The sequence below is a fragment of the Peromyscus maniculatus genome, chromosome 7 (assembly GCF_049852395.1).
Source record: "Peromyscus maniculatus bairdii isolate BWxNUB_F1_BW_parent chromosome 7, HU_Pman_BW_mat_3.1, whole genome shotgun sequence".
Lineage (NCBI taxonomy): Eukaryota > Metazoa > Chordata > Mammalia > Rodentia > Cricetidae > Peromyscus > Peromyscus maniculatus.
Window position 1 is genome coordinate 116,570,805 of NC_134858.1, and position 8,531 is coordinate 116,579,335.

An 8,531-nucleotide genomic window follows, 5' to 3' on the forward strand; every position below is an offset into this window, starting at 1 on the left:
GAATATATGTTTTTTTAAAGGGGTGGGGAAGAGGACAGGAAGTAAGGGCCCAGTGGTCCAAGATTTCTAAAATGAACTAAATCTTCCTCTTCTACTGAAGAAAACTTCCTGGTGATGCCTAAAATATCAAGATAAAGATGAGTGACACTTGGGAGTTAGACAAAAGCTACATGTGATGATATACACCTGTCATCCCAGCACTTGGGAGGCAGAGACAGGAGTCATGAGTTCAACACTAGTCTGCTCTACAGAGTGAGTTTGAAGCCAACAGTCTATAGGACCTTCCTGTCATCCCAGCATGTGGGAGGTAGAGGAAGGAGACCCAGGAATTCAAGGTCAGCCTGAACTACATAGTGAAAACTTGTCTCAAAAATGAGTAAAACAACAGCAACAAGATGGGGAGCTGGAGAGATGGCTTAGTGGTTAAGAGCACTCGCTGTGCTTCCAGGGGACGCTGGTTCGATTCCCAGCACCCACATGGTGACTCACAACCATCTGTAACTACAGTTCCAGCCCAACACTCTCTTCTGGCTTCTACAGAATCCACATGCTACATAGTCATGCTGACAAAATACCCTACACATAAAATAAAATTTTAAAAAAGCTGTGGTACCTGACTGTTGCCCCAACACTTAGGAAGTCAAGGAAGAAGGATCGGGAACTGGAGGTTAACAGGAGGTACAATGAAACCATATCTGGAGAGAGAGCGAGAGCGAGAGCGAGAGCGAGAGCGAGAGCGAGAGCGAGAGCGAGAGCGAGAGAGAGAGAGAGAGAGAGAGAGAGAGAGAGAATACACTCAAGTGATTGTCCATCTGGATGGGTAATGGACATGACATGGGGAGATATAAGTTTCTGCCAGGCTATATAGTTACTTATTCTTCAAACTATATGCTTTGTAATTGTCATAAGAGTGAAAACAGAGTTTGAAAGTCTTTTATAAGGGACACTGCCTGTATCTGAAGAGATGATAACACCCAAGGACTTACCTGGAACTGGCTGGGCCTCAGGGCATGAGGTTTTGGGGTACTAATGAAGGGGTAATTCTGATCAGTGGCCCTGCATTATATCCAAGGAACCAGCACTTGGCTGATGAGGGTAACAGTGTTGGGATCCTAAACAAGTCACAGATCACCTCTCACAGGGACAATCTGGAGTGGGCCCAGGATCATTGTTAGCAGTGGGGTAAGGTGCATTATCTTAGATTCCCCCATAAAAGAACTTGAGACAGAGGTTTATATGCAAGTTCTCCATGGGGAGTGCAGCCTCAGGCAGGCAGAAGTGAGAATGTGAAGGGCAGGAACAAAGGAGGGCCACAGGTAGGCAGCCACAGCTGAGCTGGCTGCAGCCCAACTCTGTATCAGCCAGCCTAGCCACGCAAGGGACACAAGGGCCATTATCTATCAGCCCATCTCTTGGATGCTCCACCCCACCCACCTCGCAAATGGTCAAAATGAGCCTTGCTGGAAGTTAACCGCCCCACACTTAACTGCCTGGGAGTCTGCTCCTACACACTGTTTTATGAGAGTAGTGTAAGTCCAAGGCATTACGAGGCAGCCGACAGCAGGCAACACCCTCAACCCACAGAAGGGAGCTGGTTACTACTGGGAACCAAGGCCCAAGTTTGCATGGGGTGGGGGGGGGGTCCACCCTGAGAAGTCACCTGATGCCAAGGCCTGGCTTGTTCGCCATCGGAGTTCCTAGCACAGTCCTATTCTGGCAGCAGAGGCATCTAGCCTCACGCCCCTCCCTCCGACAGTCACAGCTCTTGCTATGGGGAGTATCTCTCCATGGAGGGCTCAGAGCTTCCCGAGTAACATTCCAACCCCTCAGTAAACTGCACAACAAAGTTGGAAAATAGAGTCTGTATTGTACCGACTTCTGCAGATCAATCAAATTCCCCCAAATACTAGCTGCAGGTACAACTCCTCTCTATAGCTTCAACCGCCTAAAAGGACCACAAAGGCCAGAGCATTGCGCCAGCAAATCAAGTAAGCCGTTTACCAGTTGCCCCCCAGTGGTCAGAATGCGTCACTGCAGGTCGTCTGTTTTAATGTGTGTGGGTGTTTCCGGGAACTCAACATTTAACTTTCCAAAACAGTGCCGGGGAAGAGCAGTAATCAAGAAATTACATTAAGCAATTAGAGAGAACAACGGGAAGTCAAGGGTTCTTGGGGTTTGTTCGTTTGTTTTTAATAAAATACTCCAACCATAGAGTTACAAAATCTAATTTCAAATAGGACATTTGTTTCAAGTTGCAGAAGTCCGAAGAAATGGAGACTTGTGAGGAGGCCTCCGAGAAGTTCCTAGGTGAAGTGGGGCCGTTCTCTGCTCCACTTAGTGGCCTTGTTCCCCCACTCCCTGGATAAAGACGCCGCATGAGACTGTCTCAAGCCCATTTCAACTGTCTTCCTTCGATAAGGTTTGTTCAGTGGCAGATTCTCTACAACTTCATCACAGCTACAAAAATGTTATCCTTAAAGATCCCACCTAAAGCCAACAGAGGCACACTTTGATTCTGAGTTATCAGCGGGCTTCTTGCCATATTTAATATAGATTTTTTTTATGTGTGTTTACACGTTTAACTGGTACCCCAAGCTTATCCACTTGAAATGTTTTTCTTGTGTGTGTATGTTTGTGTGTGTACAGGAACACGTTTGTGTGCATGTATGTGGAGGCCAGAGATCAACTCTGGGTGTTGGTCCACATTGTTTTTATTGAAACAGGGTCTCTCCCTGGCCTGAGGCTTGCAGATCCGTCTAGGCTGCCCAGCCAAGAAGCTCCAGGGCTGGGATTACAAGCATGCATGTGTTCACTTATGTGCAGGTTTGTGTTCATAAGTGCAGTGTCTGTGGGAGCCGGGAGAGGGCATCTGGTCCCCTGGAGCTGGAGTCACAGGCAGTTGTAAGCCACCCAAATGGGTGCTAGAAACCACTGAATTCCAGTCCTCTGGAAGAGCTGTGTGCACTCTTAACTAGTGAGTCACTTCTCCAGCCCAAACACCAGAATTTTGCCTACTAAAAATGTTAGCGTTTGTTTTATCAGCCATCTGCAAGGGCTGATAAAACATCCTCACATTTGAGTTCTTTTTAAAGAAGCCAAGGACACCAAACAAACTACTCTAATCCCAGAAAGGAAAGAAGAGAGGGGAGGGGAGGGGAGGGGAGGGAAGGGGAGGAGAGGAAGTTGGGGAAGAGAGCTATAAATCAGAAAGAATAAGAAGTCACTGAGGCTTGGTAGCATCCAAAAATATCACCTGCCACTCATCAGCTTTAATTATTCTCTGGGCCATGATTTAAAATATCTACTTCATCAGCTACAAATCCATCAACTTTATTTAGTCACAGTACTCTGCTTAGTGGATTTTCTGTTTGCAAACTCATTTTATTTAAATAGATCCTATGCCAGGTGCTGGATGCTGTACAGTAAGATCCACGATGCTCTCTGCTGACATCCTGAATTTGAGTCCCAGCAGTTCAGAAGATCTAGCTTCTTGTCACTATAGACTACAGTTACTCGATAAATTACTTCTTTGCTGAATCCCACTGAAAATTTCCAGAGCTGGGGTATTCCACTTTCTTATCATGAAGCACATGATGGGCCATCCCCTTGGCATGAGTATCACCATTTGTCATGGAATCTGTGCTCTCTCTCCACAGGGGGCAGTGGTTTATTAACTGTCAATTTGTAAAGCACTCTCTGGGATTATCTGATGCATGATAAAAAGAGTGCAAACATATTTCATTGTCTTCTCTGTCAAAGCAGAATTAGCGAGCACAATATAGTTTAATCTATCAGTGGAAATTCCAGTGGGAGGCCTTGAGTCTCCACCACAGGTCCTGGCTGGATAGCTGCAGGCTTGGAGTTTGGGAGCTCCCTCTATTGTCATTTTTGATTATGAGTTATTACAGATTTTATATAGTTATTTAACTATATGTATTTGTATAGTTATTATAGTAATGTCATTACTATAGGCATTTACCAATATTAATATCCACAATATGCAGTTTTAGCTGATATATTTTCCATTTCTTTGTGGAGAGAGAACACATTTTGACTATTTACTTCCTATCTATAGACATTTATTCTGAACAAATATTGATCTAGTTAGTGTCCCTTATGCCCAAAGGTCCCTGCGTATAGTCTGAATAAATGATGTGTATCAAGGCAGACTTGACTCCATTTCATGATATTTGTACCATGAGATAGTGAAATAGATGGCTGAGGGTGGGCATGGTATGTTCTTTCTGTGTGTGTATATGTGCACGTGTGCAAGCTGTGCTTCAAAGTCTTCTCCCAGCGTGGATGCTGGCCTCCTCATAGCCACATAGACTGAGTTACCCCTTAGCCTCCTCCAGCCCGCATGCCCTATCACCTCCCAAACCACCAAGCCACGTGCAGTTAAGGTAGAGTTCTGTCCAACTGGCTGGAAGGCACAGGTGGGAGGGGCTGAGGTCAGGTGAGAGTCCAGTGACCACTGTCGCAGCCCTCTCTGTGAGGGGTCTACATTCCTGCCCTGCGGATCTGCCTGGATGAGGGAAGCGGCCGTTGTACTCAGAGGGTAGCACTGTACAACACTCCCTGCAACTGAGATCACACTCACACCAGGGTGCCTGGCTTTTACTGCTAAGAATCTGAGCCCCGGCCCTCGGGCTTCCCCAGCAAGCACGAGACTGGGCCATCTCCCTAGGCCCAGAATACTCTTTCTTGAGCATTTAAAGGCAGAGTCGTCAACACAGATGCCACACAGGACCTCACTATGTAAAGGTCAGAGGGCAGGAGATCGACAGAGACAGGCAGGAGGGCTTTGTACTGGAGACCACCGGGCGGCCCAATAGGGGCAGTTATGGCTTCTGGCTCTCCACAGTGGGGTAGAGAGAGGCCCACGGAGACAGACCCTGCCAATTTCCAAAAGAAAGCGGAAAAAGACAGTTCTGGGCAGCATGGAAAGGGCGTTCTGACAGTGAGACAGGATCCAATATAACTAAAATAAGAGTCACTTCTAGGTGTGCGACTGATAGTAGCTACTGCCTATACTATAGACTATAGGGTCAGACTTCATGCCATCTCCCTGAATTTTGTATGATTTCTCCCATTTCACATGTTAGAAAGTAATTTTAAAACTTAATACTAAAGCTGGAGAGAGAGCTCAGCACAGCGGTTAAGAGCACTTGTTGCTCATGCAGAGGAACCAGGTTCAGTTCCCAGCACCCATATGGTGGCTCACAACCATCTGCAACCCCAATTCCAGGAAGATCCAATGCCCTCTTCTGACCTCTAAGTGTACCAGGAACACATATGACGCACATACATACATACATACATACATACATACATGCAAAATACTCATACACATAAAACAAATAAATCTATTTTTTTTTATTTTAAAAAGGTAGGTGTAATGGCACACGCCTTTAATCCCAACACTTGGAAGGCAGAGGCAGAGGATCTCTGTGAGTTTGAGGCCAGCCTGGTCTACATAGCTAGGGTCAGTCAAGGCTACATGGAAAGACACCATCTCAATGATGATGATAATGAAAAGAAGGGGGTTGTGGAAGTGGCTTGTTACATAAAGCATGAGGACCTGAGTTCAGATCCCCAAAACCCATGCAAACAGTTGGGGGTGGGGGCTGTGTACTCCTGCAACCCAGCACTAACAAGAGCGGCGGATCCCTGAAGCCCAATGGCTAGCTAATCTACAAGAGGATAAACTCTGGGCTGACAAGATGACTCAGTGGGTGATAAGTGCTTGCAGGCAAGACCGAGGACCCAAGTTCAAGCCCCAGAACCCACATGGCAGAAAGAACCAGCTTCCGAAAGTTGTCCTCTGACCTTCACATGTGTGCAAGTGCATATGTGTGTGTGTGTGCACGCGCACACGCGCACACACAATAAATAAATAAATAAATAAATAAATAAATAAATAAATAAATAAATAAATAAATAAATAAATAAATAAAGTGAAAATAATTTAATCAAGAGTAAACTCCAAATGCAGCAAACAAAACTTAAAGAGGCTGACTTACCCAAGCAACTTCAGTCAAAAGATTGAGGAATGTAGATGAAATTCTAAATGGTCTTATTGAATAAGAAACACAGAGCCAAATACAGAGTTAAAAGCCCAAGAGGTCAGAGCACTAGCAAATAGCCTTTAGCTTACCAGTCGCTGCCATCCTTTCCCTGAGAGAGACCTTCTCCTGTGTGACCCATCTTTTTATTGCCTTTCTGTTCTGCCTTCTCATTGGCTTTAACCCCAACCACATGATTTCCTCATCACTTCCTGTCTATACAGACCTCCAGGTCTCTGTGGTTGGTACTGAGATTAAAGGTTCAGGTTTGGGTCACCATGCTTGGATGTGTCCTTGACCACACAGAGACTCTGCCTGCCATGTGATCGGATTAAGGACGTGTGCCACCACCACTGGACTTCTGCTAAATGGCTCGCTTTTAGCTCTGACCCCCAGGCAACTTTATTTGTTAACATACAAATAAAATCACATTTCAGCACAAATAAAATATCACCATAGAGGAACATCCCAGATTAAAAGAAAGCAAAGGACAAGTGATCATTTAAAATCTGGCCCTAGATCAGAAAGTCAGTTGTCTCTTCTGAGAGTAGGCTGGGACAGCAAAAAGAAATGATTGCATGAGACTGTACCACTTCAGTCTCCTAACTGATTATGCAAGAGACAGTCCCATTTTTTGTTTTCAAGTACAGTTTACTCTTAAGTGGTTGAAAGAGTAACAATCTGAGGAAACATGAAATTAATATTTGGGAAATCTAGCTAAAGTACTCACAGAAACTGCCTGATTTTGCAATCTCCCCTTAAGTCTATATTTTAAAATAAAAACTGGCTGAGGAGTGTCGTTGAGTGGTATGGCACTTGCCCAACATCTACAAGGCACGGGGTTTGATCTCCAGCACAATAAACAAACAAGGCAGGCGTAGCACAGATTCTAATTGGTCTTAATAATAAAACCCTGGAGTCAGATAGGGATAAACGCTGAAAGATCAGAGAGACAAAGGAGCAAGCCCCAGCCACCTCTTACCTCGCCAACTCCTCAGCTGAAAAGGGGGCTCTTGTCTCCACCCTGCCTTGTCATTTCCTCTCCCCACCCAGTTATGTCACTTCCTGTTGCCTCCTCCCAGATGCTGGGATTAAAGTATTGATCCCAAGTATTGGGATCAAAGGCATGAGATCCCAAGTGCTGGGATTAAAGGTGTGTGCCACCACACCACAGTAGTTCAAGCCTGTACTTTCAGCACTGAAGAGATTGAAGCAGGAGGATCACCACAGGTTTGGAGCCAGCCTGGGTTACCTAGGGAGAACCTGTTTAGAGAAAAAATAAAAAAATTTAAATTAAAGAAAGCATCTAGTAGCAAGGTCCGGTGAAGGGCAGCGTCTGCAGGCAGTCGGCCCATGCTGGAGCTCACCCCTTCTTCTGGCCCCTTCACTGTCTCTGCTCTCACTTTGATTTTGAGGCAAGTCCCACTGATGCTGACTGTTACTGATGCATGCTTTGTGCGTCTGGAACTTTTAAACAGACTCAGCACCAGTGATGAAGCATGGCAGCACTTATATAAATAATCAGTTTGACAATAAAGCCGTTGGATCCACAGGCAGCCCTCGTCCTCAGGGATGGAAATTTTCAGAAAGCAAGCAAGCGGCTGTGGTCCAGTCTTCCCCGCGGAAGGCCTGAAACTCATTAGCTGCCTCACAGAGGTGCAAGCCGTCAGTCTGGCCTCCTGGCTGCTGCTCTTTGCCGTGCACAGCACCAGAGGGAAATCTAACCTTCAGGGCCCCACCGGAAAAAGCAGCATTGTGTCAATAAAGGAGAAAAGAAACCTGAATGTGAAAGCTGCTTGGAGGAAAATGAGTGTCACTATCAGAGAAGAATTGGTGTTTTGGCAGCTCGGGCCTTTCTGACAAGCAAGGAAATGCAAGTTGGCAGGAGCCCCCATGACAGCCCTTGGAAACATGCGGGAGGCCACAGCCGAAGCCCGGGGGAATCACCCTGTTTGCAGACCTATCCAAGGGGCATCCATGCCACTTCCCCCTCCAGGCCTGCCATCCCTCTTTCCTGTTTGAAGTTCCAAAGCCAAGCTCAGGGCAGTTCTAAACTCTGGGAATGCCGGCTAGAGTCACTCAAGATTAAGAGCAGGGATAGCCTTTTTGTCAGGGAAACAGCATGTGCAAAGCAAAGTAATAGAGGTACCCATGAGCTGTGTCTTAACATGTTGGCATCCCTCTGTATCTCCCCATGTGTCTCAGGGAACCACACAGTCTCCAGCTGGGAGTTTTGTTCCCTGAGGACATGGGGATCCAGTGAGCACATATCTAGTAAATTCTAGCTTTCACATCCTTTATCCAGCACATAAAAAGTGCTCATCTTAGCAGCTGACAGTATGCTACTCAGCCTAAGACAGACACATCTCCATCAAGGCTTTTTTAATTTTTAATTTTATATGCATGAGTACTCTACCTGCATGTAGTCTACGATGCATGCAGTACCCATGGAGGCCAGAAGAGGGC